Source organism: Syngnathus leptorhynchus, chromosome 1, assembly GCF_054491065.1.
Source record: "Syngnathus leptorhynchus isolate UIUO chromosome 1, UIUO_Slep, whole genome shotgun sequence".
In the NCBI taxonomy this organism is placed as follows: domain Eukaryota; kingdom Metazoa; phylum Chordata; class Actinopteri; order Syngnathiformes; family Syngnathidae; genus Syngnathus; species Syngnathus leptorhynchus.
Window position 1 is genome coordinate 11,653,981 of NC_141195.1, and position 12,631 is coordinate 11,666,611.

The 12,631-nt window shown below is 40.9% G+C and overlaps 1 protein-coding gene and 1 long non-coding RNA gene across 5 annotated transcripts in view; one reads left to right on the forward strand and one right to left on the reverse strand.

The window, feature by feature from the left end:
- rerea (arginine-glutamic acid dipeptide (RE) repeats a) overlaps positions 1–12,631 on the reverse strand; it is a 120,322-nt gene that overhangs the window by 104,625 nt on the left and 3,066 nt on the right. For 2 of the 4 annotated variants that reach the window (XM_085917324.1, XM_085917316.1), the window contains exon 1: positions 8,639–8,921. The exons of the other annotated variants lie outside the window; for them this stretch is intronic. The gene's annotated coding sequence lies outside the window, so the exon portion shown is untranslated. Of the gene's footprint in view, positions 1–8,638; positions 8,922–12,631 lie in introns of those variants that run through there. 4 annotated transcript variants of the gene reach the window in all.
- LOC147061940 (uncharacterized) lies at positions 9,072–11,066 on the forward strand. The gene is made up of 3 exons (XR_015066793.1): positions 9,072–9,251; positions 9,435–9,555; positions 9,717–11,066. It is a non-coding gene; the product is annotated as an uncharacterized LOC147061940 (long non-coding RNA).

The window sequence follows — 12,631 nt, forward strand, 5'->3', positions numbered from 1 at the left end:
CTACCTTTCTGTCTCTATAACGGAGATTCTCGATTCAACACTCGCCTTTATCCGTTCATCCGTCCAGTGGCAAAGACAGCTGACATGACGACTGTCATATCCTGCTTGGATTTTTATCCTGTTGGTTTTATTGCACTCTTCCTCCCCTGCATTGCAAACATGCATGCACGAGGGAGGGACGAATGGGTGGAGGGAGCTTTAAAGCACATTAATATTAATTGCAGCACTAGCGGAGGAGATAACAGAGACACGATGCACCAGCGAGGCAGTTCTTGCCCCTCACCCCCTTTATTTCTTTTTTTGTTCACAGCACCTCTCGGCAACATGATGAGCATTTCATCTCTGAATCACTTTCATATTAGCAGGGGCTGACCCGTGGCGTCGAGAGGAATATTTGTTTGTGTGTAGCTACTTTAAGTGGGCGTGTGTGTCTATGTATGTGTGTGTGCGCTGCGCGCTGAGTGATAAAAAGTCAGCGAGATGAATTATTATGTTAGCGGCTCCATCAACTGCGGTAGAAATGTGCTTCAAATAACAGAGTGCTTCAAGCAAGCTGCTTTTATCTCCCCTACTACTCCTGGTTTGGCTACCTTTTATGTTCTCAGCACCGAGAGCACTTTTCATTCAGCTATGAGCTCTGCTAAATATGGATTCAATCTGCTGTTGGGGAACAAAATTGAACCGGGACTATTTAACAGTGTTGCAATATCTTTATTGCTACAGTATTTATGTTAGATATTGATAGTTGTCATCTGGCAGCTTCGTGTGGTTATGTGCTTAATGACGAGTACTTACTACTGTGATGCGAAATCTCCACATGTTCGTGATGACAGAAGTGTTGCTAAATTATACGATAAAACACATAAAATCTTTGGACTTTTGATCTCGGTGATTTCCACCTAAATTGTATACCTGGACAACTTTGATGTCTAGTGTGCCACAGTGGTCATCGTAAGATACTTATGTAGCCGTGGCGCTTTGAAATACGAGTTGAAGTTTATTGTCAAACAAAACAAACCAAGGAGCACATTGTTTCTTCAAAACAACCACACAAGCTTGATGCTAACATACAATGAAATGGGCAGACTAGAATTGCTATTTGAACATAAATGGTGCATCAAGACATTTATATATGGTAAGTAGTACAATATAGTAGTACAATATAGTAAGTATCATACACACACAGGATTCCTTATCTTATCTATCAATTATAATCACTCCATTTTAGTCAGTCACTTACAGTAGTTGTGAAAGTCTTCTTTGTTCATCTCTTCATGCTTGACATTTTTCATTTTTAGTGCTTAAGTCAAGAACACCACAATATATTAATTGTGATGCACAAACTGTTTGTTTACAGCTTTTAATCAAGTTGCTACAGGTTTTATGAAATACAATATTATAGAGGGCTATTTTCCTGAAATCAAATCACCCCAAATAATACAAAGAGCGAAATAAATCTGCGAATATGCGACTTCAAGTGTGCAGGTGTCGACTGTAGTAGTTTTAAGTTGCAATTATCACAATTCACCACTACATGGCAGACATAGCTAGGTTGTCCTTAAACTGCAACTTGAAGAGCCGAAAAACCTTTTGCGGACGTGGGATGATATGTAGACCAAACAGTACCTCAATAATATTCAAATACATATTGATATTTTTTGTCCATTAACGTACCTCTGGTTCAGAAGTGTGTGGTCCTATGTGGGTCAAAAGTGTCACGACTGAAAAATTGTGACTCCCTCCAGCATGTAAATTGCTGGCTTAGGCAATAAATATACCAAACACGATAATAGAAAAACACAATTTAATTTTAAGTGCATCTAATAAAACCTGACTTAAAAAATATATGGTTTACAGGTTATTTATTATTTTTTGCACCACATACTATATCACTTCAAACATACTACTTTGAGAACGTAACTTACTACTTTTGCATTAATCGGGGCTTTGGCGCCACTTTCTGGCATTTTATGGCATTAAAGAAAGAGCACAAATATATGCCAAGTATCGCAAATATGCATGTTGTATACCAGTTGTACAATGTCAACAAAGGCATTCTTCTTCTTCAGTGAGGATAGACTTTAAGAGAAAAATATGTGAATAGTGAGGTAAAATAGGCTTATTGATTTCATTATGGTCACAAATGTTGCTGTAAGTTTTCTCTCTTTCACCACCGCGTCCAAACAAATACAAAGGAGATGACGACGCCAAATACAAAATTTCCTCTCACCGGCAACACTCTTTAGAGCCTGAGAGTCACTCTGTGGTCACCATGGCCTGTGAACATTAGATGGACTTAATGATCTAGACTAGTGTGCAGTGTGGTCACGCTGCATCATTCTTACAAACATCACGCAGCGGACAACAGGCATAGGAGTCACAAGGGCTGACGCTCGATTAAAAAAAGGAGTCATTTCAGTCTGATTTACAATCTGATTATGAATTGTGTCGATTCCAACGTAAAACACATACGGTGGCGTTTTATGCAATGTCTTGGCAGCACAGCTTTGCGAGCCTTTTTCGATTTCCCCCAAAGACTCATCAATGGCCCATTACCAAGTCAAATCAGGTGGTTCTGCAGAGCTGTGCAGAGAACAAGGACTGCAAGCAAACACACATGCTCAAACCACAGGATTCACTCGTGATACCGGCAAAGGTTTTCTTCGAGCTTCAGCACAGGATCACACGTAGCGTGAGGAGAAATTGCTGCTGGCCAATTACCTGAAAGAGCTTTATGGCTCGGAAGAAGCAGAAGGAGACATGTGCAAACGCATTTCTCGGACGCTCTTAAGCTGCCGACCAGATTGCTGTCTCCTGGGGCGTCTAGTCACACATTATAGTTTTTCATTTCACATGCCACAAACAATTAAAGCACGCCTTTCAATCCTCATTGCCCGTGAGCTCCCTTACTGCTAATTAGCTTACAAATACACTCGGAATCTAAGAGCAAACCGTGACCTCTACCACTCTGAGTTTATTTATCTACAATCAACTCCCAAAGAAAGGCTCGCATTTTTATCTCGCCGCAACAGAAAGTACAAGGTGGCCGAGGTAACGTAAGCAGCCGCACTCCGAAGGTAGAGTAAAGCCATCAGACAAAAGAGACGGAAATAGAGGACGTGTTCTTTTTTGTGTGTTTTCTTTTTCCCTCTGCCTCTTGTCATCTTTTTTACATCAGCACGAGCGAGACAAATAAAACTCTAGGGAGTCAGAAGTCGTCTTGTTTTATGTTCAGAATTTCACAAGCTCTCAGTTTGTTAATGGAAACGCTCGAGTGTTAAATACAGAGCCTAACATGGAAGGGAAAAGAAGCAAGTCTGCTTGGTTCTCAGGGGGAGACCCTGTGCCCAGTGGTGAGGGACTCTCATCCCCTGTGACTCCAAGCCGTGCGATCGCATAGAGGACTGAAATTTAAACCGCAGCCACCAGTCTTGCTTTTGGCATGTATTCTATTGAGCCACCATCTTGTGAGCAACACTGGCTTTGTGCAGAGCAGAATGTTTGCTTTGCGGCTCAAACCTCTCCCGACAGTTCAGTCACACGCGTGAAATCTGCAAAGACGGTAACTTAAGGAAAAATCTGCGTGACAGCAGGTGCTAATCATTTCTAAAAATCAAGAGCTGATCGAGACGGACCCTGTAGAGGAATCCAGTTGGGATGGTTCCAAATGAGGCAAGCATTTAATCAAGTTCGTTCAAGTTAGAGGCAAATAATGAGCTTTTGGAACTGGAGTGCGACCTGACCAGGTTCACAGGCAAGATAGAAAAGTGAGCATGTTACATTTCAAAGATTCCCTCTTTCAACTCTATCGATGTTGATATAAATAACTATTCCCAAATACTTTCTACCATATAAAATTAATATAGAAAAAATCTTGAGGATACTGATGAGGCGACACGTTACTTACTTGGCAATTTGTGCATGCCAAAATCATAACAATTATCGCGATCATTATTTTCCAAATAGGACACACAGAGAAATGTCCACCCCAATATGTCTATTTTCTTCCATTCAGTAGTTTTCTGAAATAGGGCTGCACAATATCGGAAAATATGTTATATGCAATATGGATGTGGAATATTGCAATATTGATAATATTGAAATACAATATTTAGCACGTACCTAAAAAAATGTCATTGAAAGAAATGACATTTTTAAGAAATGCTTACTCTCAGATCCCAACATTGCAAACATTGGTTGTTTTTAGCTTAAAGTGGTCAAGAGAGGTCGCAAGAGACCGAACACAATACACCCCACACCTCAAAATTATGACACAAACAAGGGATAGGCGAGTATCGCTATCAGGACAATACCAGACTTTTTTCAAAGTATCGAGGTTTGCGAAGGGTGCCGATACCAGTCAACGGCCCTGTCTTGTGGCATTTTTTTCTTCTTGATGCTTGTACTTTTTTACATTTTATCTTTCAACACGTTTTTCTTGTGATGAATAGTTTAAGTGAAAATCTATTTAACATCATCTGATGTGAAAAAAGTGCGATACATTTCTCAACAGTTTTTCAACCTCTTTTCAGACTTCATAGTGTCATAGTTAACAATTAAACCTGTAGTGTTATGCATTTGAATTAATTTGAACAAAGACTAAATCTCAGGGAGGTTTCAGTTTTATTTTTCACTTTTAATTTATCACAAATGAATCCAAAATAAGATTGAGCTATTTGTGTTTCATTTGAACAGTCCCCCATTTTTTGACTGCGCCACCTTTTGTCAGATGTGAACATTCAGTTCTTGATTTGGAATGACCTGACATCAGTTTAATAGCAATATTATATATCAGAAGTACTGGTATCAATTTCTTGATATCTGTTTCAGTGAGTACTTAAGATTTGAGGTAAAAGCCTTAAAAAAGTGGTATCAAACATCACAAAATTAAACAATACAAGATCTTCCAGACATATTTACTATATGATACAAATGCTAGTATCACACAGCATCACCTGGAGTGATGTATATAATCCAAACAAAAATAGATCCCTCCAGCATTACCAACCAGCACTTCATATTTTCTGCATTTGACAAATAAGACAATGAGCCTCCTGGTGTGCTACACCTCAAGCTAAGCAACTGTGAATCCTCCTTTTGTTTTTTTGTTTTGAGTGCCTGGAAACCTGTCTGGCTGAGTGCTGGTGAGGGAGAAAGATGAAGAGCTTCACCTTTTGCTGTCTTCTATTTGTCCGTTTGTCCCCAGGGGCTTTTGGGCTGCCTGCGACAACAAAGAGGGGGAAAAGGCGACAAGGGGAGAATATCGCAGCCAGCCAGAGGGAAAGGAAAAAAACAAAACAATGGAGGAAAGCTGCAGGTAAATAGTGTGTGGGAGCTCGAGCAAGCTCTGTTTTCCAACAATCAATCATGACCCACTCCTCCTCCACAACATGTGCCTTCACTACAAGCGCTACATCAGATCATATTACAGCTACTTTGTTGCCCTCTAAATTCAGAGCGTTTTGGTTTACATGGAGGCAGCGCTACAAAACCAACACGATGTGCTTCAAAGCATGCAACGTGGCGGCACTGACAGAAGCCCAAACAAAAGCGAGCAAAGCGAGATTTAACCTGACTTTCAACTCTCAAGATGATCACACAACGCGGCGAGAGCTTTGGGGCGGCAGATGGTGACAGGAGTCATTTGCTACTTCGCTGATTTGAAAAAGGTGTGCTCCAAGATGACACTAGGAACAACTTTATTGTCATTTTGAAGAGGATCCACGGAATCGATAACAAGAGATCAATGTTGTCTCTCCCACTCTCAATATATTGCACATAAGCTACAGTAATCATCATCTAGCTCACCGATTTCCTGTGCAGGACTGCCGACACCTCCTGGCAACAGAAGAGCTTCTCTCTGTGCATCAGTGCACAGCTCACATCCACGATTTCACACATATTACAGGAAAGGGGGGGGGGGGGGGGGGGTGAAAATACCTGAGGCGAGCCAAAGGCAGATAGACGGCGCTGGAAGCATGCAGCTAGAGGAGCATCTTCATTAGCAAGAGGCGAGCCGCTCATCCTCTCAGTTAATTAGGGCTTGTGCCGCTTCATTCCGGGGCTGGGGAGAGGATGTTGGAGGCTTCATTGCCTTTTATTTCCCAGCCTAACGCCCGGGCTGCTTCTGTCGCTTTATTAACAGGAAATATCTTGCTGATTTACAGCTCTGCGGAAAAGATAAATTCCAATAATTACTAGAAACTCGTCAAGAGGGACACAGTGTTCTCTTTTTGATTTCACATTAGTATTTTCTTAAAACCTCTCTAGCAGCAGCAGCAGCAGCAGCAGCGGCAGCGGCAGCGCCTCTTTCCGAGGATCTCATTACCATAAAGGTGCCGCTTTAATGATTGCATATTATATTAAAATGTACACTGATTTGCCACAGTCACACTTCAAACACTTTGTGACCAATCAGCACCCTGGAGGGCTCAGCAAATACTGAGAATGTCACATTTACATTCCACACCATTACTTCAGCAATTCTGCTGTCACTAAACAAAACAGATGAGCACCAGCAGAGGAACTGGCTGGACCGTCGGAATATGAATGAACACTATGCAAATTAATGGGAGAAATTGTGCACCGAAAGAGGGGATTACGGGAGAAGTCCTTTTATTAGCTGTACAAGTGCACGCATACGCTGGCCCGATGCCTAGAATGAGATTGTATCAGCAGTGAAGGTTGCTCGCCGGGGTAAGAGAGAAAGGCATACAATACAAATTACACCTTTAAAAAGGCACTGAAAATGTTCCTCAGCGGTTCAATCGATACGTGCGGCGTATAGCCTTCCTGTCTCCTCATCTTGCTTGCTAATGTTTCTTTCACAAGGCCAGCCCACTGCTGGTGACATTATAGCTACAGCACTCTCACAAGTCCCTGATGGATGGGTGAAAATGGCTGGCGTAGAACACAATTAGTACGCTCCATATGGCTGCTAGTGGAGGAGGAGCCGCGGGATCCCAGGAGAGGCCCGTTCTTTTGTTACCTGCACTGATCAAACCGTTGTCATAATAATAGAGCCCTTCAAATTGGACTCGCTTAATTTTCAGGGGGGGGGATAAAAGCAGCAACTACAACACATCCTTATATTGTGAAATGACCCTTGGCGAATACATTAAGCAACCTCAGCTGAGAGTTTAATCGATAGCTCCATCATCCTGATGAATGGCTCATATTTGATAATGGGGAGATTTAACGTGACAGTAGCGTAGGTCATTTCAGCTCTCGGTCACATTGATTGGTTACAACCGCACTTGTCATTTTTTTTTGTGCCCAACTGAATGCACTGATAAGAGAGCAGCAAAAACTTCACAGGAAAAAAACCCAACCCAAAAACAATTAAAAGATGAAGCGAGCTGCAGGCACTCTGCACGTCCGGCCTGACAAACATTTTGTTGCCGGAGAGATGCAGACAACTTATAGGGAGTTGGACTGAACAACAGCTTGAGGCAACAGATTTATTACAAATTGATCTATTTGATAGCATTGCTGTGCTTCACTTGTTCATTCGCTTTCTCTCACTCTCTCTCTCTCCCTGCCCGGGTGGAAGTGCGACATTGGAAAATCTAAACCCAATCCTCAAAACTCATTTTCTCTGTGACGGCTGCTGGAACTGCAGCGCAGAGACATCGCGTTCATCCTTAAACCCAGTCGATCCGGCCTTAAGTACCAGCATACTAAACTGGGGGCTCGGGGCGTTCAATAGCCGGGTCGAGACGGCAAAGGTGTGCGCAAGGACAGAGCATACCCGAGGCAAGCCACAAAGAGCAGAGTGGACAGTGCCGTGGGGGAGGGCGAGGGGCAGCGGGTGGTTATTTCCTTAGAGCCGCATAAGCCGGGAACTCAGCATTGGCTTGTGTGGCTTCTCCATGAAATCTGAAGTCAGAGATCCGTAAGCACACTGGGCCTTCTGCGCAATCGCAACGAAGCAGAATAAAATAAAAACACTGCTGAGTTGTTTACATTTATTTTGATCAAACAATAACAGATAGTCTGCTTTCAACAGAAATGTGAGAATAATTACTGCGGAGAGGCTGAAATCGGAGGATTTGGACAATTTTCAGTTCAACAATGGCTCTCAATGACTAAATAAAAAAAAAATGGTTGCCACATTATTTGATAATTAATTAATTAATAGATTGTCAATTAATCGAGTAACGTTACGCACGACTTTGTAAATAACTGCATGTCCGACGGTTTAAGAAATAATATCAGGCAATGTCTTTCTGAAAGCGTGTGGCAAATCTTTAGGCGCAAAATACAACACCAGACAACAAGTACCTGAAGCAAGCGTTCCACAACCAAATGCTTCAATAATTAGTGTCCTCAATTCCCAAACGCTTATAGGGTGTTGTTAAAAGGAAAGGTGATGTAACACAGTTGTATCGCCATCATAAAGCAAGTATTGATAAATAACATAGTCAACTGTCTGACACGTTTTAGATGTTGCTATTTATTCTTTTAGTGTTTTATTGTTAGATTCTTTTTTTATTCTTTTTTTCAACAAGTAATTTTATACCCTTGCTGTTTTTATTTGTTTACATGTTACGTCGTCTTCGGCCTCGGCCTACAGAATTGTTCTTAAATGACTCCATAAATAAAGTTGGACTTGAGTGGAAACATCAAACGTACTCACCCATTTATCTGATGATGAATATGCACACAGGTAGATTCTGTTCGTTTAAATTGGACTCAGCAGCCTGGATGGAGATGCGTGTACAGATGAGAATGAGCGCTTCATTTTGCTCATTATCAAGAGAGACCAAGCGAAGAGGCCGCTGAATTCCTTAATTGCAGAGACACCAGCAGCAAAGCGGTGCACTAGTGGCTGGCATCAAAATCCAATCAAATCCGACTTTTGCTTTCTTATTTAAGTCGTCCAGTACACTGCCTTTGCCCTTACATAATATTTTCAATTTCCTATTCGACGGATCTCGTTGCGAGTCACTTTTTGTGACGGCATCATAAAACATGAAAACATGCTTTATGTGGTCATTTTCATGAAGTCTCTTGTGATGTCACAGATGACAACGATCGATACATCACAGATTTCTGAGGCATATTTTTCCCATTCGGGGTCAAATTTTATGCTTCTACTCAACTAAATCAGGTCATTGCTCGATTATAACAAACAGGGCAGAGTTAACATTCGTGTTCATACGGGGTCAAACATGTCAATGGCGACCTTACAGGGACACAAAAAGACAAAAGCTCCCTTGTGCTGGTGCTCAGGAAGGCAAACAGAGCAGGTGAGGAACCCTTATGTGCCAATATAGATTGCAGCTGAAAACTACTGCTGCCGTCAATCGAAACAATGAGAGCAGAGAGAAAAGCGCACTATTGTACCGCGAGCCTTTAATCACCTCCATCTCTCAACTGGGCCACAGCAAGGAAGTGTGCCGAGAAAAAAAAAGGCCTTTTGTCTTGCCCAGGGAGTAAACGCGTGTCGCTGCCAGGAAAGGAGAAAAGGGATTCGTTGGAAAAAATGTCGAAATATTCTACGCATGTCTATGCAAAGCGTCTTGAGGCGGGCAGCTGCGCAGTAAAACACTGGTATGCATTGTTTGTGTTTCTGCACTACTAGCGCCACGCCGTGTCTTTAGATGAGCCAATCGCTTACCTAATAAGTACTGACACCCACACAACGGCAAATCGCTCCTCCTGATCCTCATCATCTTACCCCCCCACCCCCACCCTTTTCTCCATTTCCTCAGGGGCAAGCCAGCTGATCCTACATCATTTCATTTTCTTCCTTAACTGCGATGGCAAATGGCTGACTGTTGTTTTTTTTTTAATCACGATAGTTTAATTGTGCTACTGTTTGCCTTTTCTTCACTGATTCTATGAAAGCGTCTGTCATCTCCGTGAATTTGCTGAATAAATACTGAGAAGGTGTCAACTCGGTGATACTGTTGTGATGGCAAATGTGAACCAACGCTTCATTTGAACTTTCCACAATCACTCATGTGGATTAAGCACCAAAGAAATACGCTCACACAATGCACTCGAGTGCAAATTGTTGTATGCGAGTTTGAACAGGACAAAGTCAAAGCTCATCTCTGCAGTATGAGGCTAATAAGAGTCTTAAAAATAACACAAAAAGAACCTCAGGTTTATTGTAGGAAGGAATTTATTTGAAACTAGAATTGGCAATTTCTGGAGAAATTGCGTGTGAAGGCGAAGGCACTTCACACTATTGTGGGACTCGAAATGATGATTAAATGACATAAAAATGGTAAATTGATGATTAAATAAAATAAAAATGGCACGGCATTGATGATGATGATGAAAATAATTATTAAAATGTGTTAAAATTGAATGAATGAAAAATTAAAGAATAAAAAAATTATCGCCAACCGGGATCGAACTCCCTCGTGGCTCGTGTTCCAAACGCCATTGTATTCTTACTGAGCTAAACAGCGACTTAGTGTTGGTGCGGTGAAATGATGGTATTAAACAAGAAATAGAAATGGTGAATGCCGTTAAAACGGTAAAATGATGTTTTTAACTTAAAATTAAATGAATAACTAAATGAATGAATGAAATATAAATAAATAAAAAATAAAAGAGTTAAATAAATGAGTTAAGGAAAGAAATCATGAAAAAAGTTGTCAGATGACAAAATTCGAACTTGAACGTCGCTCGTGTCTAATGCGCCATTAAGAATGAATGGGGGATTTTAAGGCACAAATTTGCTAATTATGCAAAAACGGTAAATGTTATGAACAAATAAAATACTAGCAGTCATGCCGTGAATTTTTGGAACGTGTGAAAGTTGGAATGGAGTGAATCGGTTAAAGCATGTGGGAGTAGTTAGGTGTCAAAAAAGTGGGAGGAATAAAGTAGGATAATAATAAGAAGAAGAAAAATAAAGTAGAATAACAATAGTGTGAAGGCCTTCGCCTTCACACTAATGAGCGAGGCCTGTCAATTGAGAATTGTCACTTAAGTTTGGAATGGGAACAGAACGTACAACTACCTCACATGAGCAGTTTATACTCACGTTTGTTCTACAGCCAAGCCCAGCATATGCGGCGTTCAATTTCACAGATTCGCCTGTTGGTATTTTTTTTTTTTATTTTGGGACCTCCATCTTCCTGCCGAATACCTTTGAAGAATGAAATCCCTCTGTGGCTGCCGAAGCTCTCAGCTTGTGTTTGTGCAGGAAAAGACTCCGAGAACACATTTGGGGTTAATCAGAGGCACTGCAAATGTTGGCAGGTGCATGCCGACTCCCATTTAAACGTGAGTCTGCAATTGGTTCATTCTGAGGACAGCCAGCTACCCAGTTGGAAGAGGGTGTGCACACTTGTGCAACTACATTATTTCCATTGTTTATTTTAACTTTCCTTCTCAAAAAGATTCATACTATATTCTAATCGAATAAGATGCATGGTGAGAGTATGTGCGTCATAACATGTTTGTGGATACACGTATTGGTGACACAAAAGGGTTGGACTGGACCAACAGTTGTGGCATTGCAGAGCTGGGCCTCAATCAAACTTGGCTGAGATATGAGACAGCTTTTATGAGCGGCAAAGGGAAACTGACAAAGAAGACACAACACATCCAGTATCTCGCCTCCACCGACTTGTTGGGATAAGCCGGGAGAAAATAGGCTGCTAGTGATGGTTGGAGTGACGGGGAAGGGCCGTGTTGTTCCTGCCTTCTTTCTGCCAGTGTGGCTTGTGAGTGTCAATCCAAAATCTTAAAACAACACATGCCGAGCTTTTGCTACGGCCAATTACTGAGCTCTTGGCACAGGTAGCAAGAAGCGACTTCAAAAAAAAAAAAAAAAACAGGAAGCGTCACTTCTTGTGTGAGCCACTTGTGGGTACTGACAAACAATAAACATGCAGTATTAAAAAACAGTGGAGCTGTCTTCATAACATGCAGCAAGAGACGCCAAGTGTCCTGTATTTTTTCACAATTTTCCACTTGAGTCACCTTGGAACACTTTTGAATTGCTATATTTTTTAACAGTCTCTTGTAGAGTTGCTATAAACGATTATTTCAATAACCGAGTAATCAGGCTGATTCTTGTCAATGAATCGTTTTTTTAAAAAGCATGTTTTAGTTGACATTCTTTAATAAAACACAGGAGACAGTTTCAAATTGACAAGGCAAAAAAAAATTCAGTAAATATTTGGTCATAACATGAGAAAATTTGGAAAACGATCGTTTTTGCCCAAGTATAAAAAATTGTTTATGATGAAACACAAAGATAACCAATCTGTTTTCAATCTGTGCATGTTTGGTTTTTCTACACACAGAAATCGGATACTGCTGAAAAGCTAAAATTTCAAGCATTTAGACAATTTCACATTGAAACAATGACTTGATTATCAAAAATAACTATTAAATTGATAATCAACTAACTTCTGTAAACATTGCTTTGCATCACTTGAATGGAAGATGCTTCATAAATTCATTTTGTTTTGATTTAGAATAAATGTTTTCCATTGCATCTGTAGCTTTGAAAATCCACAAAATACAATCATGAAGAGTTTGGAGCTGCAATTGTTCTGAAGACGTCTGAAGACAGTTGACAACGTTGATTTTCACGAGCAAACGTTTCACTCTGCTACCAGCATAATTTCAAAGTGTAAACAAAACGCCCACAGAAGAA